General features: G+C 36.3%; 1 long non-coding RNA gene and 1 other non-coding gene across 23 annotated transcripts in view; both read right to left on the minus strand.

Annotated features, from left to right (window-relative positions):
- The window catches only part of LOC147371147 (uncharacterized), a 552,664-nt gene that overhangs the window by 319,319 nt on the left and 206,299 nt on the right, over positions 1-27,046 (minus strand). The window lies entirely within an intron of this gene.
- On the minus strand, positions 101-232 carry LOC147371149 (small nucleolar RNA SNORA76). The gene has a single exon (XR_015166306.1). It is a non-coding gene; the product is annotated as a small nucleolar RNA SNORA76 (small nucleolar RNA).

A 27,046-nucleotide genomic window follows, 5' to 3' on the forward strand; every position in this document is an offset into this window, starting at 1 on the left:
AGGCTGCAGGATCCTCGACGTCTCTGAAGGAATTTCAATCTTGTCTTTAAAGGCTGAAGCCTGAATGGTTAAGCCGTCAAACCCTAAGTGGCCGGAGCAGCCCAGTTGCTCTGGGTTTAAAAGGCCGCTTCCGCGGGGGTCGGAAGGCAGCCGTTTTGCGCATGTGCAGACTGGCGCTGCAGCAGGACGCCGAGCGCCAAGTGCAGGCAAGGCAGGGGATCAAAAGCAGTGCATTAGAAAAGTTTATTTTTTATATTCAGACATTGAGTTGTACTTTGAAATCTGAGAAAAGAAGAATTTGCATGTACTTGTATATACATCTATTTTTATTTCATTATTAAAATTTTCATCTGTTTTAGCCAGCGTAGGCTAAATCGTGCTGCAGTAACAGTGATCTCAAGTCTTGTGGACTAAATAGTGAAAGTTTATTTCTTGCTCACTTTTACGCTCATCACATTGACGAGCTGCTGATCTGCTCAGTGTCCTCTTTATTTTGGAAGTAAGTCTGAATAAGCAGCCCTAACATGGCACTCGCTGGTTTTGTGACAGAAAAGAGAGATGAGAATGAAGCAATGACTCTCAAAACTTGCATGGAAGTGGCATACGTCACTGCTGCTGCTGCTGCTAAGTCGCTGCAGTCATGTCCGACTCTGTGCGACCCCACTAGTGGCCCTTATTTATTTCATTGTAACTTATTTTGTATATATTTGTATATGGAGAGAGAGATGAGTTAATTTATACACAGCCTCCCAGAAAGACTGTCTGAAATGTTCTAACAGATCCTGGAGAAAGAAACTCTTAAGATTTTATTTGTATAGCACAGTGCCTCACTATAATATGATCAGAAAATCATATTAGAACCCACTCACCAAAAAGACAATTTCTCAAAGACCTCTCCATAATTAAATTTATCATGCCTATACAGGTCTAAATGTCCCACTGTTCTAAAAACATCCAAGTACCTGACTATTAAATCTTATAACTAAATGTTGCATATTTAGGTTTATACATTATAAATAATACATAAACATTATAAGCATTATAAATAATTTATACCATTATAAACAATTTTAACATAAAGTAATTTAGATGAAAAAGAAGGAATATAGTGGAAACCAATCATAATTTAAGAAACATAATTTACTTAAAGCAAGTTTCCTGAAAAACAAAGAACAGTGACCACATTACATTCAGAAAGCCCCAGAATATTTTAAGTATTCATAAGGAATCTGCCTGCCAATGCAGGAAATGTGAGTTTGATCCCTGGGTTGGGAAGATCCCCTGGAGAAGGAAATGTCAACCAACTCCAATATTCTTTCCTGGGAAATCTGATGGACGGAGGAGCCTGGCTGGCTACTGTCCATGCGGTTGCAGAGTCAGATGTAACTTAGAGACTGAACAACAATTTATCTTTCCAGTTCAAGGATAGTGGTCATCCTCAAAGCAATTATTTTCCATTAATTACATATGCTGATAAACATATACATTATAATTAATCTAAAAAATATACTATTTCTAAATAACAGAGCATGTTTTAAGAACTTAATAAAATAATATCCTAAAATACTGTGTTCAGTCCTCCTGCATCTCTGTAAATTCCAACATCTTAATCAATCAAAAAAAGACCTTCAAGGGTCAGAGTTTCTCAATGTCCAAACCACAGGATTGCTTCAGGATTTAACATCAAGCTCAATTAAATGCAATTTACATAGATCTTTCTTTGAGCATAACCAAAAGGAATTTTTTAATGTTGATAAAAGAGCAACAAGTGGGAATAAAACCACCTTTATACCCTCTCAACAACAAACAAATCAAACAACCAAACTGAGGTGAGAGGATTACATGCCATGTGATGGTATGCATCCCATGACATCACCATCGTTATTACCCAACAATTACTGAGCATTGTCATGTGCAAGGTAATGTGGTAGGAGCTGATAATACAGTGACAAACAGGGGAGGAGAAATTAAGGGGAAACTTCCCAAAGAAGTCCGAATTTCAAAGAACGAATGTGAAAGAATGGATATCATTTTGCCAGATAAACAACATGGGCTAGCAAAAGAGGAAGGATGTGGAAAAAAGAGAAGGCATTCCATGCAGAACAGATCTCGTAGGCCAGCAGGGAGGCACCAAACACAGAGAATTCATGAAACTGCAATTAGTACCACACAGATAGATACATATTGCTAGGGCCCAGGCTGCAGGAGGTGATACTGTCAAACAGCACAGGCAGGAACCAGTTTATGGAGGATCTCATATACCTTGCTAAGGTTTTTCAATTATCCCAGGGGCAACAGACTTCTCTCGTGGCTCAGATGGTAAAGCGTCTGCCTACAATGCGGGTGACCTGGGTTTGATCCCTGGGTCGGGAATATCCCCTGGAGAAGGAAATAGCAACCCACTCCAGTATTCTTGCCTGGAAAATCCCATGGACGCAGGAGCCTGGTTGGCTACTGTCCATGGGGTCGCAAAGAGTCGGACATGACTGAGTGACTTCACTATCACTAGGGGCAACAGAATATCAATAAAGGGTCTTAAGGGGGAAAAAAAGTCACATACTAAATTAGTATTTTGGAAAAGTAATTTTGCCCAGGGTATAGAGGATGCAATGGAGGAGATTGTGTTGCAGGAAGAATATCAGTAGATTATTTTGAATATCCAGGGGAGAAAGATTTTTTAAGAAAAGTTTCAGCAATGGCAAAAGCAGCAAGTTTAAAGAAGAGAGTACCTGAAACAATACACAGAGGCAGAATTGATAGGGCTCATTGGGTCCTTATTGGATATGGAGGTTTGACAGAAAAGCCAATTCTGATTAGGAAAGACACAAATCTCGGAGGATGGGGAGTAAGTGAGTTTCATTTGGAATGTGTTACTCAAAAGGGGGCTGTTACACCATCAACCATCTATTGGAACGAAGATGACATTTTTCCGGATTCAAAATTTTTCTGTTTAAAAAGCTTTTTCCCCCTAGGAGATACTTTGAAAGGAAGCATTTTATAAGACATCGTCTTACTTTGAATAAAATCCCTACGTAGAGAATTTGCTCCTTGAAGAAAATTGCCACAAATTTCTAATTCCTTGAGCTGTGTAGGATTCACATGCCAGGTCATAACCCTCATGCTTTTAAGTGATAAATAATTTTATTTCTCCCTTGATTGGGCATATGACTTCTCCCTCCTGCTGAGAGCATGTGTCTCTTCAGTACATTTGTTTCCCACCGAGATCAGACTTGCCCATGACCTATGAAGTAACCTGAACTGTGTTATATTTTTAAAGACCCATAGAGGAGACAGAAATGATTGAGCGCCCTCAACATTTTGCCCAGTGGTCTGACATCATAGATATTCTCTGGGCTCATTTCAACATTTGACCAGTTATTCTTCCCACTGAGTCATGCTGAAACAAAATACATTATCTGTGTAATTACTATCTTCAACAACCTAAAATTAAGCATATTATTATGACTCTGTGGTACAATGAGAAAGAAATTCTCGGCTTTAAGAAAATTAAGGAAATACTGATTCTAGGGAAGTTATACCATACAGGTAGAATAGATTTTTAGAAAATATTTTTCATAATTGCAGGAAAAAAGGTCTGTCGTGTCTCCTGAAATGACAAAGCCCCCTCTCATCCCCTTCCTAAAAAAATAAAAATAAAACTAAGCATAGTTCTAAATACTGTCATTAAAGGTTGTATTTAGGTTTCAATTTCTGCTTATTTAACAATGCATTCATTCTTAAATATACAAATCATAACTACTAAAATATATAGCATGTCCCTAGAAAGTGAGTATATCTTGTTATAACTGGCTAATGTTGCTTTCTAAACCCAAAACCTTTTAGAAAGTTTACATAAAAACTCTGATAAGGTCTTAAAAACATCTGTGATGAAGATCACACAATGCAGTTAATACCCAAGAAGAACTGTCGACAGTAGCTTCTTACTGCCTGCCAAAGTCCATGACTCTGTTTTAAGATTATGGAAGGCCATTCATTTTGTTTTTATAAACTTAAAGATGACTTAACCAAATCCCCTAACAGTAGTTAATGGTTCTTAATTATATGATGTGATAAAAAACAAGAAGAAAGCCTTATTCACTGAAAGGCACTATTATTACTAAAATTGTCTAATTTTATATGTCAGTAAAATTAAAAGATGACACAGCAAAGATGGAAAAATATCTCATGAAGTGGTTAAACAGCAATCAAATTTTCACTTCTCTGTGCCAAGTTTTACTTCAGAGCAGTTTCAGTTGCATACAATTTGGGGGAAACATGAAATTAAGTTTTAGAAGCAGATTTTATAGCAGAAGAATTTCATCCACAACCAATTCTTCTTTATTTATATGAAGAAGTACATTTTGCATCATTCCTTGAATCTGCTAGCATTTCCATGATTAAAAATTTGCCCTGAAAGTTAAACAGCAAGATAGTCTATTTTGAGTAATCCTCATTGGATATATCAATATATCCAATAACATTTTCAACAAGAATACAAAACAAACACTGGCTTTCAAGGGTTCTATAGGATTTAGAACATTGGACGAGATAAGCATACCTGAGACTGCCTACACAATTTCCTTTGGGGACAAGAACTCTTCTTCTTTCAAACCTGTGTAAATATCCAGGCTAATCAAGAGTTTCTAGTCTTCATATGTCTTGCTGCTGCTGCCGCTAAGTTGCTTCAGTCGTGTCCGACTCTGTGCGACCCCATAGACGGCAGCCCACCAGGCTCTGCCATCCCTGGGATTTTCCAGGCAAGAACACTGGAGTGGGTTGCCATTTCCTTTTCCAATGCATGGAAGTGAAAAGTGAAAGTGAGGTCACTCGTCATGTCCGACTCTTAGCGACTCCATGGACTGCAGCCTACCAGGCTCCTCCGTCCATGGGATTTTCCAGGCAAGAGTACTGGAGTGGGGTGCCATTGCCTTCTCCAGTATGTCTTGTTACCCTATAATATTACCCTATAATAACTACTACTATCTATTGAGTTCCAAGTATGTACCCACTTAATTTTTTTCCATTTGACATTTTCAGAAACCCTATGAGATTGATAGTATAGTCCCTATACTATAGAGAAAGAATTTAAGGCTAATAGAAACTAAATTATATCCTCAAAATTCACAGACTCAAAAAACAGAAACAAGACTAAAATCCCTCTTCTGTTCAACAGGATTTGAAGTACACATCTATCTAACTCTAAAACAGGCTCTATCCTATACAAGGCTACTTTCCATATATCCAACTCTACATTTAAGTGCCCCACCTTAAACTAGGTAACTGTATGTCCATCTTATATAACTTTCACATAACTTACATATTAATAGTAATCCCCCCTTCATTCACAAAAGTGTCCCAGTTGAAAAATAATTTATATGATCAACTTACCTTTAAGTTAATACACATGAAACTAAATGCATATCATTTCTGTTGTTGCTGTTTCTGTCGTTTAGTCGCTCAGTCCTGTCCAACTCCTTGTAACCCCATGGACCGCAGCACACCAAGCCTCCCTGTCCCTCAACATCTCACAGAGTTTGCCCAAGATCATATTCATTGCATCGGTGATGCCACCCAGCCATCTCATCTTCTGATGCCCTGTTCTCCTTCTGCCCTCAATCTTTTCCAGCATTAGGGACTTTTCCAGTGAGCTGGTTGTTCACATCAGATGACCAAAATACAGGAGCTTCAGCTTTAGCATCAGTCCTTCCAATGAATTTTCAGGACTGATTTCCTTTAGGATTATCTGTTTTGATCTGCTTGCAGTCCAAGGTACTCTCAAGAGTCTTCTCCAACACCACAGTTCAAAAGCATCAATTCTCTGGCCCTCGGCCTTCTTTATGGTCCAACTCTCACATCCATACATGACTACTGGAAAAACCATAGCCTTGACTAAACGGACTTTGGTCAGCAAAGTAATGTCTCTGCTTTTTAATATGCTGTCTAGGTTTGTCATAACTTTTCTTTCAAGGAGCAAGCATCTTTTAATTTCATGGCTGCAGTCACCATCCACAGTGATTTTGGAGCCAAGAAAATAAAGTATGTCACTGTTTCCATTGTTTCCTCATCTATTTGCCATGAAGTGATGGGACTGAATGCCATGATATTCATTTTTTGAATGTTGAGTTTTAAGCCAGCTTTTTCACTGTCCTCTTTCACTAGAGGCTCTTTAGTTCCTCTTCATTTTCTGCCATAAGGGTGGTGTCATCTGCATATCTGAGGTTATTGATATTTCTCTTCTCTTCTACTTATTATATTTCAAATCCAGCTTTTCTCCAGCTACAATTCCACTGCTTTAGTTCTGACTCTCAGAATTTATTTTTTGAACTATTAAAAAAATTCTCAACTGATATTTTTACCTACATTGTAATTTATCTCTAATCTTATCTCTACATTGCAATTAATATAAACTTTCAAAAGGACATGTTGCATATTATTTCTAAATTACCCACAGCTCTCAGTAACTGTATTGAACACATTTGTTAAATAATGATTTTCTTCTAAAAAAGTATTTCCACTAGGGTTTATTCCTAGAAAGACTATTGTGGAGCCAAAGAAAAATGTAAAAAGTAAATTTCTAGATCTACATGATTGTTTCTAAAGCACATTTATTAGTTACTTCTAACTCTTATTTTATGTACACATATTTTTTTCTGATCTGTTGGGGGATCCCACCTTAGAATAAGGAAAAGCAATGAAGCTGTAGTTGTTTCCACATATGTTTAAAATTTCCTTTTTGGGCAACTAAAAAATAAATATCTTTATTCTTTTTTAAAAAAAGGACGCATCTTATCATGTTGTCATCCCAATTTAAAATCCTTAAACAGTTCCTCAGAATCTTCAGGATAAACACTAAAACCTTCTCAGAACTCTGAAGGCCCTTTGTTAATTGCTCCTTATTTACTTCTCCACCCTAATCTCTCACTACCTTCCCTGTCACAGACTACACCCCGTCCTGCTAAATGTTCTATAGTTGCCAAAATATGCTGGCTTCTCTCTTTCCTTAGCACAGACTGCCTTCTTACTTCCTCCTCCTCTCTCTTCAAATTGTCCTAATTCTCACATCTTCAAGCAGACAGTTCTGGTATCCCCTCCTCTGCTTATCTCTAGATTAAATTCTTGCTTGACACAGCACCAGACCTGAAGCACTCAGGGATACGTTGTCATTATTGAGCTGAGTTTTGAGGTCTCTCTAATTCTACCCATTTCTGATCTCCTAAGCGTCATCTCCTTGGGTGAGGGATGGGTGAGTGAAGGTCTACCTCCTCTTTCAAGATGTTTCCATGTCCTTTCCACCACTGCCTGCAATGTCTTCAAGTTGGAATTACAGTCTTTTGGGGAAAAAACCCAAAAAACTCTTTCAGATTATTTGCCAGCTTCCATTAGGTTTATGTTAGATGCTTTTCCTTGGAGCTCCATAACATCCAGTGAATTGCCATGTGATAGTTTAATGTTCTGGTTACCTGTCTCATCGACTAGGCTATAAGCTATTGCGGTAGCCCTTTTATCTTTTAATTGCAATATTCAGAACTAGATCTGATGCACAGTAAGCATACGATAGATTTTTACTTTTAATAATAATAGGACATTGGTCTATTGAACAGGATTAAATGAAAGATGACCATGATGGTGCTGTAGGAAGGCAATACATAAAGTTTAATGTATTTGTGATTTTTATAATAGACACTTGAAAATCTTTGTGAACTATAGCTACCCCATATAATAAAATTACAAGTTTCCTTTCTCTTTTAAGCCATAATATCATGGCTTAAAAGCAGCTTTGATTCATAGTATCTATTCAAATAATAAAGTCAGAAATTCAGAGCATGAAAGAATTATAGAATCTAGTCTAGTGATTTTCAATCCGTTATTTAGCAATAGATCAAAATCATAATCATCCCCAGAACACAAACACTTTACTCTATAGCTCTTGCCTAAGAGCTGCTTCCAGGGAATAAAGGGCCTTGATTGTTCTACTTCTCTTTGTCCTCTCTGGGCCTGGAGATTCTAAGATTCTGAATAGCACAGTTGTACAAACTCCAACCTAGTCCAGAATTTTATATGGCAAAAAAAGAAGCCAAAGACAGAGAGAAGGCTGTGATCTTCCCAGGAACACCACACGATGTAAGACGAGACCTGAGTCTTCTGGCTTCAAGGGCCTACGTTCCAAAATCCTTTCACACTTTTAATGGGAAAAAGCACTTAGCTCTGGGTATACTAGAAAAATTTTCCCCTTGCCTAGGTAAAACTATTCAAAGAGATGATAACAATACTAGGAAATATGGACACTAAAGAAGTATTAGACTGAATTACATTGAAAAAATATTTGTTACAAAGCACATTGCCTATGACGCTGATGATATTTAACCAAAAACTGTAAATTGCAAGCTGCCAGGTACCTGTATCTTTCCTTATCAGCTTTTCATCATAGACTCTTGGAATTTTCCCCCATTAACAAAGTCAATGAAAAAATAATAGTAATACTACTTTGAGAGAATCCCACGAATGTATCCCCTCTCTGAATTCACAGCATTTTGGAGGCAAAATCTTAATATCAGACAACAGTGGGAGGCAGCCTCATTAAACCTGGCTATGAATTGTATTGGTTCTTATTCCCGATTGAATTGTGTGCCTTCAGCATGTATGTGTTGAAGTCTCAGCCCCTAGTGCCTCAGAATATGGCCTTGTGTGGAAAGAGAGTTATGGTAGTTGCAAGTAGTTAAGATGAGATCACACCACAGTAAAGTAGACCTAAATCAACAATCAATATCAGTAGTGTCTTTTAAAAAGGAAACTTTAGAAACAAACACACAGGGGAAAATACTACATGAAAACCAGAGTCCTGCTTCCATAAGTCAAGGAACGAACAGAAGCTGGAGATTCCTGAAAAAGATCCTTCTCTAGTGCATTCAGAGGGAACATACCTCTGGTGACACTTCAGTCTCAGACTTCTTGCCTCCAAAACTGGGGCAATAAGTGTTTGCTGTTTAAGGTACCCAGTTTGTGGCATTTTGTTAGTGTGGTCCTTGCAAATTAATAAAATTCTAGATCTTCAGTCACTCTCAAGGGTTTTTTTTTCTCAATCATCTAGTTGAGTACATTACATGCCAAAAAATTAGATCTCTTTACTTAAATTTTCTGATTGCTAGAAGTTAATCCAGGAAAAACAAAACATAAATAGCATTACAAACAATTAGATAATATCTGTATGCAGAGGATGAATTGAATACAAAATCATAAAAATATAGACAGCACAATGTGCTGTAAAAATCAATTATATCCAGAGTCAAGTCATACAGTTCTATTTTGATTAAGCTTCATATAACTGAACACAGAAATTTATGACCTTCATGTATATGTTTCACCCCATTTATTTATTATTATCTGATTGCTACATTTGAAAACTTTATTTCCACCTACGATCTACAATATTTTAAAGACGTGTAAAGATATTCCAGCATTAGATTTTTTTTATGTCTGCTCCCTAGAGTATGCAATCCTCTGGCCTCTCTTTTCATATACAATTTCATACAAGAAATCTGGTCCCCACAATAAGCCTTGCAAAAAATTAGTGACACAGATAAATATTTTAAAGGATTGCTTTAATTCAAGCAATGATTTCAAAGATAAACACTTCATCTAACTTCCACATTTAGCTGTCTGTTAATAGACTGCTATCAAACTAAATGTCAAAACATAATCAAACTTCACATTTTATGATTTAACATGTCATAAAACCATACAGCTGGATGCTATCAATGTGAAATTAGTTCTCTAAAAACTATTAAATATACCCAATGATTTCTACCTTCTTTCAAGATTAGTAAACATTACTTATTTTATAAAGTTCATGTATACTCTAGAGAAGATATCTGTATTTTAATCAGACAATGAAATAACTCCTTTATAAACAGAAATAACATTTGAGTGTGAATTTTTTCTTTCTTATACAACTATACAAACCAGGAAAAAGAACTAGTCCCCTTTCAAGTATCATTTGAAAGTTGGCTGTTTGTATTTTTCAAGAGACATAGCCCTTCTCTTTTAAGTTTTTACTCCTACTTTATGTTCTAAATATGTCAATATCACTGCCTTTATACCAAGTAAAGATGAAGGAGCCTGCGGTTCAGGTGACCATCTTTCCAACTCTTCAAGAATTAAGTTGGTCACTGCTTTCCCAGGAGACCCCACCTTAACAGTTTAGGGATTAAGAATCTCCATAATCAGCTCACAATGAGAACTGGATGAGTGTAGGCAAATCATTTGATTTAATTCCATCCAACAAATACATATGTGTTAAGTGCCTACTATGTGTTGTCATTGGGCTAGGCATTGGGTAACAAGAGAGAGAAGAAAACTCTTAAGGGACTTATAACTGAGAGACATAAACATATATTGACACTATGAGGTAAGAAAAAAGGTAACCATCTACCCAGGGTGCTATAAAACTTAGGAAATGGTGCTGTGAAGCCACTTGGCCCATCCAAGAATTGTTCAATTGATTTCCTGGAAAAGTTAGATGAGCTAATTTCAGGAGACATGGATGAGAGACTGGTCAGCAGGGAAGGTGGGAAGGTTCTCCCAAGTCATGGAGAGAAATAAAGTGAAATGGAGAAGTGTGCCCAAAATTTTGTCTCTCCAAAGTGAACACTTAGTGTAGGATATTATTAAGATCAATATCTGTGGAAGGAAGCATGAAGAAGCAGGACCGGGGCAGAAGTGGAAACTGAACCAGTACACAAGATGCCCAAGTCTCTGCCAGCAATGTGAGAATACCTGGAGCCAGACATTTGTATCCTTGCCTGGCTCTGTCACCAGATGTAAGATGCCCAAATGGTGAGACCTTGGGAGAGGCAGCACCCTGAAGTTGAGGAAGTCACAGAAGTGGCTGAGAGCTGGAGGCAGCTGGTCCTCAAGTCCTCCTGGAAGACGGTGCAAACAGAACATCTCCATGGGGCCAAAAATATAAATCTAGTAGAGGGCCAGCATATTAATCTGTAAATGCCCATGTAGTAAATGGTAGGAAAAAAGTTGAAAAAGTAAATTTTCAAAGATACATTCTCATAATAATGTTCTAGTCTCGCCAGAGGGAGCCAATTGTGTATCTCTTCCCAGCTCTACATTCAGTGACATCATTTTGGTATCTTGAAATCATCCTTGGAGAAAGTATTTACACCATAGAAACTGGCAACAGTTACAAATTAGTGCTTTATTTTTCTTGGAACTAGTTTACCAACACAAAACATCACCATTTTCCTTCCTATGTCCATAAACCCAGTTTTGAACCATGATGAATAAAAGCCCCAGGTAAGACAGCATTCTGCAATCTGTTCAAAATAGGAGTGCGCATAAGTCAATAACCCCCATTCTTTTATGCTGAGAGAAGTACTCTTCCATTTCCTATCCTTGCCACTAAACTCATTTCTGCCTTGGTAAATTGTAGTAGTCTCAAAGGATAAATTCATTCATTACAAGCATTCTGCTTTCACATGTATACAAGAATATGTATTAAAGGCCTGCTGCTGCTGCTGCTAAGTCGCTTCAGTTGTGTCCAACTCTGTGCAACCCCATAGACGGCAGCCCACCAGGCTCCCCCATCCCTGGGATTCTCCAGGCAAGAATTAAAAGCCAAGTTAGGTACTGAGGACTCGATATTGAGCAAGCAAAAGACTTAGTTCCTATTCTTAGAGTTTACAGTCGAGACACAAACACTAGATAAATCATAAAATAAATATATAACCATAAATGGTGACTATAATGAAGAAAAGATAGAGAATGAGAGATACTTGAATATCTTTGATGTTTTAACTTTACAAATCACCACATAGCATAAAATAAAACATCAAGTTAATAGAGACTAAGAATTAATGACATACAGTTTCAGAAAAAGCAAATTATAATTATTTTTTGAAAATTTTGTCTTCTCTACTGTTATGAAAAGCCCAGTTGAATACTGATTTTTTTCCAAAAATTTCCATATGTGCACTAGCAATCATAGTACCTCATGTTTTCCATTTACTGTATCATTACATTCATCTGCTGTATCATTACAAAGATACAGAAACAGAGAAATTTGAATAGCATCAAAATCAGAATTTTTCTCCTTTGGCCACTGTTACTTACATTGTAAAGAATATCTCATGTTAAACTAGACTCTCACTTTTTCTAAATAATTGCCTTGAATATTATTAGTAAAATTCTCCAGTTAGGACATAACATATGGCAAAGAAAATGAGGAATCTCACCTTAAAATTCATATTCCTGGGCTGACTATATGAAGGAAAAAATGTGTTTTCAATTTACTATTTTTATTTTTAAAATGTGATATTTTCATTCTTGGAAAAAGCTGAGACTTATGCCTGACGTATATCTAACAGTATAGGAGAGGATAAATGTAACATCTATTCATGATACTGCAGTTCCTATCTGGATTCCCATCCATGATAACCATGCAGTTAAAAGCACATATCAAAATCTTGTTTTAGAGGATTTGGAAAGTAACACTTTCTATTTGTGGCAGCACAATTATGTGCTTATGAATTCTGATCATATAAAAAATAATTAATCCAGGACAACCTGTCTCTACTTCCTTATGGTCAAGTTTAGATTAAACAAGATTTTGCCATTTTTAACATCTTTTATCTTCTCCCCAAAGTCATTACAAAATACATCTCTAGAATCAGATGAAAATTTATAAGTGTTTCCACTGTGGATTGCACCAAAGAGTTAAAACATCGCAATGCATTATACATATATTCACACATAGGGGCAAAGGGATACCATTCTCATTTTTCATCATCAAGGCATTTATAAGACTTCTATCTTCTTTTGCTTTTGTGACCACTAGCCAGAAAGGCCAAAGTAAATAAAGGTCAAGATAGATGTCAAATCAAGCAATTACTAAACAGGGAACTTGGCTGTGACCCTTAGATTAGAAATGCTGACCTGTCACAGCAACAGGGGAAAACCTTCCTGCAACTCCTTCTCTCATTTTATGAAATACAATCTAGATTTCAGCCTAGGTTGAAAAAAAACTGATATCCTTCATTTGCGTTTTAATTTTTTCCACCCTTCATATTGGGGTTGTCCTCTGATTTTCTCCTTGGCTATAGGCTGTGAATTGTAGATGCTTGAAAGGAAAAATTAGCAAGAATTGGGAGCAGGGAAGGGATAACATACCTACCATGAAAAATGAGACCAATCCAACACAACACAAAATGTTGTAATATCACTTTTATTCATATAGCTGTACTTGGAACTGCATGAAATTTAGATGATTTGCACAATAGCAGTGACCTCAGTCAATAATACTCATAGTTTTTCTGCAGTGGGTCACTTGTAGTAACAGCTTTTTGAAATATTCTTTGGAAGGTGACTAAAATTTGTTTATACCTGGACCTGGATTCCTCTAATTTCTAAAATATAACTCTTCCCTCTCTAGTTCCAAAAAGATATTGAAAAATATTATCCTTATTACCCATTACAACCCACATTCACTCCTGAATTCCTCAAATCCATAAACTTCCCACCCTTCAAAAGATCTGTGTTACTGTTTTCATTTTCAAAAGGAAAAATAGAAGATTCTCCTATGAATTTTGAGTTGAAACAGAAAAAAAGAAAGGAAATCTGTCACAGAAATAGGTGGATAATGGAATCTTACAAAAAGGTTTCCGGCTTTTTCATTCCCTGCTTGACTTTCCACAATTCACAGGAGAATATTAGTAATTAAACAAAGAACTCTTGGCCTTATTTCCTGGTAAACTATTAATTTTGTTGAATTAATGGATTTGACTGTTGAATATAATTATTTCAATAAAGTTCATTAAATCAAAGAACCTTATTTGAATTTCTGACTTTGAAATAATCTGACCTCCCCCCCCCCCCAAAAAAAAAAAAAAGAGTCAAAGACTAATTAAAAAACAAACAAACAAAAATAACAACCATCATCCTGTTATTGGAGCACAAGCCTGGAATTCCAGTGAGGAAGAATCATCCAAACAAAAACAGAAAAAAACACTTTTTTTAATGAAAGTACTACTTTTCAAACATTCTTACATTAGCAAACTTTAAACATTGACCTTAAAGGAAGAATGCAAATATATCATTTTAAGGTAATTTCCATTTCAGATTCTGCTCAAATCCCAGTCACCACTGAAAAATAAAAGACAATTGAAAGATTTTCTTAGCTGCATACTACAGAAAACCGAAACAAAAGGAAAAGTTCCCATATCAAAATGACAGTCAATGTAAATTATATGTTAATCTTTTAAGTTTAATTATTTTCTGCCCATATGCTCACAACTTTCACTTCTTCTTCTTTTTTTTTTTTTTTTTTTACAACTTTCACTTCTTTGTTCAAGAAGTCTAACCAAAGATCCTAGTGGAAAGTCCAGCCTATTATTTTTGTTATTATAACTGTTTCTTCTAGTCACCAAAGAACTTAATGTAGCATAAGGGCTTTGAATAATCATCTTAGAAAGCATTATACCCTCCAAGGATTCCTTCACAGATTACACTAATTTTAGAATATTATTTCTTTCAAAAGCATCAACATACAAGAATACCAGCAGGAGCAGGAATGAACTCTATATTATTTCTTTGAAAAAAATCATATTCACCTCTACTGCATGCATTTTTATTTACAAAATTCCCAGAGCTAAGGCTAAATAAAAGAACCCAGTTCACAATTGTTTTGAATTACTACATCTTATTTCTTCATTGTGTCTGCGGTTAACAAAACTGAATGAATAAGACTGAAGTTGCAGCCTGTGATGGCTTGACATGTTTTCTGTTTCCTCAAGAGGTGTGGCCAGATTTTTTTTTTTAATTGTGTACTGAAAAATAATTGTCTAAGAGTAAGAAACTGGCATTTAAATAGGAGTGGATTCCCTCTAAATTTTACCCCAGTGGCTCCAAGATATGAATCATAGAAAATGGTCTACTCCCTGTGGTCAACATTCCTTCTACCCACATTCAATAATGCCAATTAGCCTAGGTGGGGCCAATACCGGGGTAATCTTACAAATGGACCATTTTAATAATAATTTTTCCCTTTGGAAGGGGGTCTGTGGGCTTCAAACAAACCAAAAATAAAATTAGTTTAAGGAAAAGGAAAAGTTAGACTTCAAGGTTAGAAAAAAATGTAAACTTTAATCAGTATTTCTTCTTTTTGTCTTCTTTATTCCTTTTGGAAACTGAAATAACTCAAGAAAGCATAATAACCTTCTCTGGAATTTTCACTCAGCTTGAGGATGCCAAAAGTTTGTTAATATGTTTGTTTTAAACCCTATGCTTTTTAGAAGTGTAGTACTCAGGGATAGAAAGTGATGAATGCAAAATACAAAATGAATTTAGAAGACTGAATTTCTTCATGATGAATTATTTCATAATTAACTATGAAATATATTCTAGAATTTATTTCTGTCCTAAAGAAATACATATGTTAAATAGCACCTATTATAGTTTTTATATACAGTTCATGTGCTATCGTACTAAGTCGCTCAGTCGTGTCCGATTCTGTGTGACCCCATGGACTCTAACCCGCCAGGCTTAGAGTTCACGGGGAGTTCATAGAGTTCATGGGATTCTCCAAACAAGAATACTGAAGTGGGTTGCTATTTCCTTCTCCATGGGATCTTCCCGACCGAAGTTTCTAACCCATATCTCTTACTGTCTCCTGTATTGGCAGGAGCATTCTTTACTACTAGCACCACCTGGGAAGCTATTTACAGCTATTTACCCCAAAATCTATAAGCATTACACAAATCAATGCCTAACCTTTACCAAAATATTATAACAATCATGTATGTGTACAATACAATGATTCAGCCACGAGAAAAAATAAAATTCTGCCATTTGCAACAACATGGATAGAACTTAAGGGCCTTATGATAAGTGAAATAAGCTAGACAAAGATAAATACTGCATGGTATCAGTTCTATTTGAAATCTTTAGAAAAAAAAAATCTAACATACAAACAGAATAGAAAAGTGGTTGCCAGGGGCTTAGAGCATGGAGAAAATTGAGAGAGAGTGTAAAAGAGTAAAAATGTTCAGCTATAAAATCTGAGAATCTGCAACCCACTCCAGTGTTCTTGCCTGGAGAATCCCAGGGATGGGGGAGCCTAGTGGGCTGCCATCTATGGGGTCGCACAGAGTTGGACACAACTGACGCAACTTAGCAGCAGCAGCAGCACCAATGTGTAACAGGATGACTAGAGTTTGTAACAATCTATTGATAACTAAAATTTGCTAAGACAGTAGAATTTAAATATTTTCACCAAAAATAAATAAATAAATGAGGTGATGTATATGTAATTATATGGAGGGAAATCCTTTCACAATGCATATTTATATCAAATCATTATCAGTTCAGTTCAGTTCAGTCGCTCAGTCGTGCCCAACTCTGCGACCCGTGAATCGCAGCACGCCAGGCCTCCCTGTCCATCACCAACTCCCAGAGTTCACTCAGACTCACGTCCATCGAGTCACTGATGCCATCCAGCCATCTCATCCTCTGTCGTCCCCTTCTCCTCCCGCCCCCAATCCCTCCCAACATCAGAGTCTTTTCCAATGAGTCAACTCTTTGCATGAGGTGGCCAAAGTACTGGAGTTTCAGCTTTAGCATCATTCCTTCCAAAGAAATCCCAGGGCTGATCTCCTTCAGAATGCATTAAATATGTTATACTATAATTTTATTTGTCAATTTTACCTCCATCAAGCTGCAAAATATACCAACAATCAAGATATAGTGAAAATATATCCATATAATAATCCAGGACAATCTCTGAGGTAAATTCTTTGATTGTCTAACAACCTTATAAAGTGGAAAAAGTAATTTTTCCATTTTAAATGTGAGGAAATTGAGATTCAGAATAATTATGTCTATGATCTCAAGCTAATTTTTGTGAGAGTAGGTTAGATTCTAGGCTTTCTGGATTCCCACATACCACTTCATAGTCACCCTGCCAATATTTGATTCTGTCCCCCAAAGTTTTATGTAACCTGTCTGTTCTTTGGGAATTCAGAGGAAGCACAGGTAACTTGTTTAAGGCTTCATGGACAGCAGGGCTTTGAGTAGAGCTTTAGATGAGGACCAGTTAGACCAGGAGGAGGGACAGAAGAAAAATATGGCAAGAGGGGGTAAAACATAGCCAAGTAAAGATAGTAACAGCATTTATCAAGCACATATTATCAGATACTATACTGAGCAGTTAACCTACATCATTTAATTTACTCCTCACTACCCACATGAATGAAGCACATTCCCATTAGGAAACTGAGGCTTAAGAAACTTAAGTATCAGTTTGCCCTGGGTCACAGAGCTGGGACAGAAGTAATAGCTGGATTGTAACCCTGGTCTGTTTGGACACCAGAATTCAAACTCTTCAGCTTTACTCTCTACTACTTCTGGAGCTGGGGCATAAGGAACGGGCATGAGTGAAAATAACCTGACGGCAGAAGAATCACACTAAGAATGGAAGAAAATGAGCCAGATGGAACAGATGGGATTAAATTATCAAGTGTCTAAAAATTCAAGAAAAATTAAATTTGATGTAGTAAGCAATGGGCCCCCTTTACAGATTTTTGAATTGGAAGAAAGACAATAAAAAGAAGTATCCAAAGAATATCTTAAGGCAGTAAGATGGAGCGAGTAAAGGACGAAGATAAGGGAGCTAGTTAGTAAGCTATCTAATGGTTCAAGTATGAAATGATGAAGGTCTAATCTAGGGTTGTCAACATGATCATGAATCAGAAGAAAAGGATACAGAAAACAATTACAGGGAGGAATCAACATAACTTCATGACTAATTAGATGCAAGAACTGAAGCAGAGGAACGATGAGTCAAAGATGACTGGACGGTTTCAAGCCTGGAGGACTGGAGAGATGGCGCCACAAAGAGTAAAGACGAGAGAGGAATCTGTGGTGGAAAAGCCTGAGTTTGTGTTCAGGCATGTTGGATTTCAGTGACTGACGAGAAGGGACCTGGCGATGAGAACTCATTTTCATATATCAGAACATATAACTATGAGAAAAAAGGGCACCATGCAATAATGAAAGGTGGAAGTTGTGGATATAGCTGAATGAAAAGAGAGAGAGTAGGGCTGAGATTTTAGTCTAAGGAGTTTCCGTTAAAAAAGGATGCTGGAGAAGAATGAGGAGGGGTTCAGGAAATAAGCAAAACCAGTTTCTTTCCTTTAAAGGATTTACAATTTACTTGGGGAGGCATATTAGCATGCGTGAAGCAACATCAGTGAAATTATTTCTCTTCACTGGAATATAAGCTCCATGAGAGCAGAGACTAACTCTTAAAATAGGACTTGGCATATTTTAGAAATTCAATAATATCTGTTGAATAAGTGAGTAATTCATTGTACACCATGTTTTAGTAACTAGCACAGTGCCTTGCAAACAGCTGGAGCTCAATAAAGCTTGCTTAATTGAATTGAACTAATAATAATTCTATCTTTAGTCCTAAGGAGATCTCATCTTAAAGTGGTTAATTATGAGATTCCAGATAAGTTCACTAAAAATTCAAAGAAAAGACACATTATCAAAGCATTAAAAGTAAAAATCATGAAGTGGCCTTGGAATAAAGGGAAAATAAAAAGAAAGACGGAATACCAAGGAAGGAGACAGTTACTAAAGGCACAGAAGCAGAAACAAATTTGAGACATCTGTGCATCAGTTTAAAATTTGGATGTAAATGAAGGATATGAATTAAAGAAACATGACAATTACCATTGTGTGTGGTGCTAGTAACCAATAAGTATGTCACACACTTTCATGATTGGCTAAGGCAATAAGAGAGAAATAACCTAAAGACCATGCCAAGGTTTGTGACCTGAGTGACCCACCGTAAGAATAATGGCAACGGGAACTCAAGTGGAGAGGAAGATGTGTTTGATTTTAAACATGGATGCCCAGTGTCTCTGTTAGGGACCATTTGAATGAAATTCACTCAAACCAATTCAAGTGAAAACGGTACTCATTAAAGACGAAACACATAATTTTGTAGACATTAGAGAAAATTTCAAAATGTATAGCTTGGCCAGCATTACACATGGAAAAATCAGGAAATAAAGCTGACGGTCCTTTTCTCAGTCCTTATATATTATGAGATATATTATATACCTCATGATTCTGTGGCTCTGATCCATTTCCAGATAGATTCTATAGCTTTTTTTGCTATAGAATATAAAAGCTTCTTTTGCTTTTTCAAGGTATTTTTGTCCCTTTAGAACTTTCAGTATGGACATGACTTTGGCTTGCTATGATGTCAACTTTACATGAACATCCAACTTTTGTGCTTTCATTCTGAAAATGTCTCACATGCTTTCACAGGAAAAATACTGTCACTGCTCTACCTTTTTTTTTTTTCACAAAATTATATGAAGTTATGGCAGAAAGTGAAGAGGAACTAAAAAGCCTCTTGATGAAAGTGAAAGTGGAGAGTGAAAAAGTTGGCTTAAAGCTCAACATTCAGAAAACGAAGATCATGGCTTCTGGTCCCATCACTTCATGGGAAATAGATGGGGAAACAGTGGAAACAGTGTCAGACTTTATTTTGGGGGGCTCAAAAATCACTGCAGATGGTGACTGCAGCCATGAAATTAAAAGATGCTTACTCCTTGGAAGGAAAGTTATGACCAACCTAGATAGCATATTGAAAAGCAGAGACATTACTTTGCCAACAAAGGTCCATCTAGTAAAGGCTACAGTTTTTCCAGTGGTCATGTATAGATGTGAGAGTTGGACTGTGAAGAAAGCTGAACGCCGAAGAATTGATGCTTTTGAACTGTGGTGTTGGAGAAGACCCTTGGACTGCAAGGAGATCCAACCAGTCCATTCTGAAGGAGATCAGCCGTGGGCGTTCTTTGGAAGGACTGATGCTAAAGCTGAAACTCCAGTACTTTGGCCACCTCCTGCAAAGAGTTGACTCATTGGAAAAGACTCTGATGCTGGGAGGGATTGGGGGCAGGAGGAGAAGGGGATGACAGAGGATGAGATGGTTGGATGGCATCACTGACTCCATGGACATGAGTCTGAGTGAGCTCCGGGAGTTGGTGATGGACAGGGAGGCCTGGCGTGCTGCGATTCATGGAGTCGCAAAGAGTTGGACACAACTGAGCGACTGAACTGAACTGAACTGAATAATTGTATAAGAAAATTCATTTTTCATGTTTACTATCAACTGGAAGTATATATATTAATTCCCGTTCACTTTGATACTCATTTATTTATTGCTTTAAAAAGCTTCCTTTCTACACTCCATGTTATCTAATATAAAAAATCAACATATATCACTCACTATCTCTCACAGATACTTACTCAATTGAAAATGGATTAGAACTAAGGTATTATCTCTTATTGGGGCTTTCCAGGTGGCCCAGTGATAAACAATCTGCCTGCCAAGCAGGAGACACAGGTTCAATCCCTGGGTCAGGAAGATCCTCTGGAGAAGGAAATGGCAACCTACTCCAGTGTTCTTGCCTGGGAAATCCCATGGACAGAGGAGCCTGGCAGGCTACAGTCCATGGGGTCACAAGAGTTGGACATGATTTATCTAGTAGACAGCAGCAGCAGCAGTATTATCTCTATCAGTTGAATAGCTAAGAAAATATCTCTGGATGTTCTTTGGTAATCTTTTCTTGATGGGATTTCATGGCTCCAGGAAAGAGGCCTCCACCCACACAAAAATTCTCTCCCTTGTGAGCCAATAATCTGAAATTTCATTACTAGAATTTTATCCCTTTGGTTGACAACTTTGATCCTTATGAAAATACTTATTCTTTTGTTGTATGTAATAATTCCTCCTGCTCCTAGAGACAGCCCCTGACTTAATTTTACCAGGTCTATCTAACTTTCCTGGTAAGCTAAATCTTTTGCATGTTATGTACTCAGATCCAGCAAATAGTTCAAGATGAAAGGGCAGAGGTATTGCTAAACTGCAAGCCAGAAAAATAAACTACATCAAATGTTAGTATTAAATAGTCTTTTGCAATTTATTTGTAACTACTTCATAAGGAGTTTCTCAACATAACATTGTTGAGAAAACAATGTTAATTTTATTAAGCTTCAGACTATTTGCAAAAGTAGGTTTCAGATTATTCTATAATTTATGGTATACAACAGCAATGGACCTAAATTTTAAACTAAAAGAGAAAAAAAACTTCCTTCAAAATATAATCTTAACAGAGTCACTACCAATGCTTAATCCCCTTTCAAATAACTTTTTTTATTCTTCAAGTATCAATATATATTTAATAAGTCATAAGGGAAAGATTGCAGAAGGCCATACTGATGTTTCTTAAATATGAAGAAAATAAAGGATAAATATTAAAATCAGTAAGTCTATCATCACTCATGGCATATATATATATATATATATATATTATATATTTCTTCATATATATAGTTCCTCATGTCTGACCTACTTTGTTTTCTTTCATAGTAGTATACAAACCTAAAAATTCTCAGTGCCTAGCTGTACCATAAGCATCTTCTAATTGGTTCATTTGTCACCTATTCACTTCTTAACAATTTCCAATAGCCCGTCCTTAAAGTGTTAAAGCTTTTCTGATGATAAAAATTTATCTACTTTAATTTTTCAAAGTACTGACAATTCTGTTTGTTGTTTCTTTTAATTTCAACATTAAGGAATACAGGCGTGCATTCTTATTTATAAATAGATAAGTATGCAAATATGGTCCATGATATAAGATCTTTCATGTAACAGTCATCATGTGTGAAGGCAGAAATTAGTTCTCCATTCACCACTGATATTCAGATATTACTGACAGTTTTAAGGTGACTACTCAATGCAAAAATCTTAATTATATTATCTGAAACTATTTGAATTTAGAAGGACTCTTGAGTGAAGCAGCTATACAAGGCAAGCTTGTATTGCTTTGATGGACTCATTCAGTTTCAAGCAAACATTTGACCAAGTTATAGGATTTATATTACAATGTATTTCATTTCTTTAATTCTAAAAATGTAGCTATGAAAAATCTTATTAAAAAATCCTTTCACCTAGTAGTTACAGAACCTGAAAAAGTCATAAATATCTCTGACCCTCATTTTTCTTATCTATTAATTTGAGAAAATAAATCACAGCATTTTTCTGTGGATTAAATTAAATGAGATATTAAAGTACCTGGCGCATAATAGATTTTCAGTAAATGTTTGCCTTTATTATTATAACTGGGAAGAGTATTTCAAGGAAAGAAGAAAAGTGACATTATAATACCACTTTTAAATCCAAGAATTGAGAGGATTCCCTGGTGATTCAGTGGTTAGGACTTTCAATACTATGGGCCTGGGTTTGATCCCTGGTCAGGGAACTAAGATCCTGCAAGCTGTGAAGCAAAAAGAAAGAAAGAAAAAGAAAAAAATATATATATGTATCTCTCTCTCTCTCTCTCCAAGCATTGAAATCACATGTATTCTTGGGCCATCTTCTTTTTCCTTCCTTACAACTGCCCAGAAGTTTATGTCCGTCTCTCTCTCTGTTTAGTCGCTAAATCATGTCCGACTCTTGCGACCCCATGGATTTTAGCCTGCCAGGATCTCTGTCCTTGGGGTTCTCCAGTTAAGAATACTGGAGTGGGTTGCCGAAGTCCATTGGATTCTTGGCATCTTAATTATGGATTTAATTCTACAGGAATAAAACCAGGAGTATCAGGTTATACACAAGAGTGTATAATCTTGTGTATTATACAATCACATCAACATGACACCAATTGATGGTGTTAATTCTCTTCAATTTAGGAAATGCAAAAATGAAACTAATGAACGAATTGATTGAGCCAAGCCATTAACCCTTAAATATAGGGTGATTACCTACTTTTGACCTCAGATTACTAGGAAGATGCTTTGGTACTATTTCAAGATGACTTCCCAGTTTGTTTCTTATTTACATAAAGCAATAAATTTTTTTTTTTTCTAGGTTCCCTTCTCCCTCCACTTTAACTTCACCTTCTGATATAATGCTAGACACATCCTACCCTCTAATCCTGCTAATCAGTCATTCCTTCCTTTTCCTATACCCTGCAACAACTAACCCTCAAGCACTTTTTACACAACTTGGTTTTTCTATACTTCAGTAAACTGAAGACTTCACTTTGAAGGATTTCACACTTAAAGTTTCTTCCATCAAACCTTCCTATTGACATGTCCTATAGTGCAAAACAGGACAGTACTCAAAATAGTGAGGCTGACCACTAAAATTCTGGTATCTATGGAGAGCCAAGTGAAAATAATATAGGCTAGAATAAATGTTCGGAGAAGGTGATGGCACCCCACTCCAGTACTCTTGCCTGGAAAATCCCATGGGTGGAGGAGCCTGGTGGGCTGCAGTCCACGGGGTCGCGAAGAGTCAGACACGACTGAGCGACTTCACATTCACTTTTCACTTTCCTGCATTGGAGAAGGAAATGGCAACCCACTCCAGTGTTCTTGCCTGGAGAATCCCAGGGACGGCGGAGCTTGGTGGGCTGCCGTCTATGGGGTCTCACAGAGTTGGACACGACTAAAGCGACTTAGCAGCAGCAACAGCAGAATAAACATTAACAATCTAAAAACCAGACAAAACTATCTACAAGCTTGGTCAAACTTTGAAGAAATAAGAGGAATGTTAAATGAAATGTCCCCACAAGAACTAGCTATCCTCAATGGGTTTCCCCCCCTCCCCCACCGCAATAAGCCAGAGTTTTAACCTAATCAACCCATCTTTCATTAACACATTGCAGAAATCGGGCCTGGCCAACCACCCCTGAATATACTCAATTGTCTGGACATGCTTTTGTGGTTGAAACTCAAATGCTTCCTCCCACACAACAAAATAGAAAATACTTTCATTTCCTTGAAAAGGTCAAGTATCTTCAAAATTTCATACTTTTTATATGTTTTCCTTTTATAAAATTCATATTACCTATTTAATAGATTACCTTTCTATCCTAGCAGAATCAGAAATTTACATTTATATAATCAGTTTCTTTTAAGTTTGTAGAGTATTGATTACATAGCATTCAAAGCTATTCGTTTACATGGGTTCTCTGGTTTTTGCCTAAATCTGCATATGTTTTATGAAAACTAACAAAATGAACTAAATATATAATGAACTACAATCTATTTGTGACTGTATATTCAGTCTAACATGCACTTTGGGAATACTTCAATTTGATAACAGTATTTATATGTTTTGTGCTACAGTATAGAGAAATAGGCATTTTCATATTTATTTAAATTTCAATATAAAAAGGATTTGAGTAGATTCACAAATATTTGAGCAATGTAATGGCGTAATAATATACACAGAGACATATATACACACAATATTACATGTCAGATACCTTTTCACAGGCACTATCCTATTTATTTCTCAGTGACCTCATGAGGTGAATCTATTGTTATCTGTACTTGTTACAATTAACTTGCTCAAAATCCCCAAACTGAGGAGCAGTTGATTTGGATATGAACCCAGGTGATCTGACTCTAGATCCATGTGTTTGCTAGTAAAGATAGAGAAAGAAAGGAAACCAGAGTTACAATGAGCCCAAGAAATGTGCACTGAAATTTTTCTCTAATACAAAAAATGAATCATAAATTTGGTTCTGATTTTTTGGGAGCCAAAGAAAGAAACACAATCAGAAACAAAATTCACAATGTCCATAACATAAAAGCCATACTAACAATTCAGAAGAAATATGGCATCTCCTCTGGTGGACATTAAGAGAAAGAGCAAAGAGTAATCTTAAAGACAAACAAATGAACACCACCACCAAAATGTAGCACCTTCTCATAATCCACTTAAATGCAAACTCGGGGAACACTCAGACTTGGAGAATAAACTCATGGTTGCCAAGGAGGGGAAGGACTGGGGGAAGGGATGGTTAGGGAGTTTGAGATGGACATGTACACACTGCTATATTTTAAGTGGATAACCAACAAGGACCTACTGTATAGCACATGGAACTCTGATCACTGTTATGTGGCAGCCTGGATGCGAGGGGAGTTTGGGGGAGAATGGGTTCATGTGTGTGTATACCTGAGTCCCTTCACTGTTCAAATGAAACTATTACAATATTATTAGTTGGCCATACCCTAACATAAAATAAAAAGCTTAAATTAAAAAAAAAAAAAAAGCAAACTCAAGGAATAACCCAGAACCTAACTCAGAAAAAGCACATTTTTAATGCTCCAAAGCAATATTATTATATCAAATATGTGTGCCAATGGACTGGTTAGACCCTAGGGTAAAATTTAGAGTATCTCCAGGAATGTAAAGAGTACATCTTCTGTGCGTGATCTTCCCAGTATAACAATGTAGTATCTTAGTAATTACTAAACATTGAATGAGAATTAGAAAGAAAATATTAATATTATATTCATTGGTAAAAAAGCTGAGATGTACCTATTTTACCTGGCTGATTTAGAATATGTCTATTTAATTCTTCAGCAAAGTAGAAACAGAAAGGACACAAATCACTCTAAGCTTCATTCTCCTTGTCTGTAAAATAGGGATAATACTACTACTCCTTCATTGTGTGCTTTGAAGAATTAATGAAAAATACATTAAAAATTCTAAGAACAGTGTCTGGCTTGTGCTATACACTAATTAAAATGTTGATTATTATTAATAGTAGTACTATTCCTAAATCTATATTTAGAAACTCTAAGATGGTCCTTCAAAGCTTTACAAAGCATAACAAATTGAAACAGAATATTAGGGCTTGAAGAATTAAAGGTGAAATCTTCATATTGTCCCAGGAATCAAATAACTACTCTTAAGTCAGGAGTCAACTCTGAAAAATATGCAGATTCTGTGGGTTTGGTCACTTTTTCAAAGTGTTTTAAGTTAGGTTTAATTTTTTGAAGGGAAAGAATGCTTTTTTAAAAAAAATTTATTGTCTAGACAAAAGTAAGCCCTTAAATCTGTTAATAAAGTAAAGACATATTTCTATACAAACTAGGACACTGTTAAGAGTGCAAAGATGTGATAAAGTAATTAACAGGCATTAATAGATCTACAACAGGTGTCAACCAGGATAATTCCAGCAATTTTAGGATATAGTCACCATAACTATACTTTCTTCTATATTTCAATCATACAGAGAATAATTAATGGCTGTGCATTATCTTAAAAAATATTTGCAGTGATCTCAAACCTTTTGTATTCCCATGCTCACAGGTAGGTTTGATACACATTGTAAATAGCTTCAGTATTCAAGAAGGAGAGTGTTGTGTGGTTGACGAAGAACAGGAGATTTCTTCATGCTTCTGATATTTCAGATTTGCTGAGTGCAATAGCCAGTTCTAAGTCTTCTTGCTCTTGCTGATTCAGTCGGGCAAGTCTCTGCTCTTCCTCTCTCTCACTTTCTCTCTTGGCCCAACAGTCTTATGGACTCTGTGGGAGAGGGTGGGAAGATTTGGGAGAATGTCATTGAAACATGTGAAATGTCATGTATGAAACGAGATGCCAGTCCAGGTTCAGTGCACGATGCTGGATGCTTGGGGCTGGTGCGCTGGGAAGGCCCAGGGGGATGGTATGGGGAGGTTGGGAGGGAGGAGGGTTCAGGATGGGGAGCATGTGATTTTTTTTTAAAAATAAAAAAGAAAAAAAAATAAAATAAAATAAAATAGATAAAAAAAAAAAAGAAAATACAAAAAAAAAATATATATATATTTGCAAAGGGCAATGGGGCTAGTATTTGTTTTTTGGAAAATCATAAAATTGCATCCTTTTCCAATATATTAATCTCCCAAACAAATCAAGTATTACCAATTATACTCAGAATCAAAGGAATTTTAAAACTTTACACACAAGTTGGGACCTTATCGTGAATTCCAGTGGCTTATGACGCTGATCAATTTGATATAACTGGCCAGTTAATATTATGCAGATTTATTTGGATACATTTTTTTCTTTGTATTTTTAAAATCTATGGACAACTAAATACCCAGTAAATCCCTTCAGTGACTTTGTAAACCTATATAATAGAATCAAAAAATTTTTTTTGATTCCTTATATATTTTTTTTCCTTTT

Source organism: Bos grunniens, chromosome 6 (assembly GCF_055505025.1).
Source record: "Bos grunniens cultivar Pamir isolate PY7600 chromosome 6, Bosgru_T2T1.0, whole genome shotgun sequence".
NCBI lineage: Eukaryota > Metazoa > Chordata > Mammalia > Artiodactyla > Bovidae > Bos > Bos grunniens.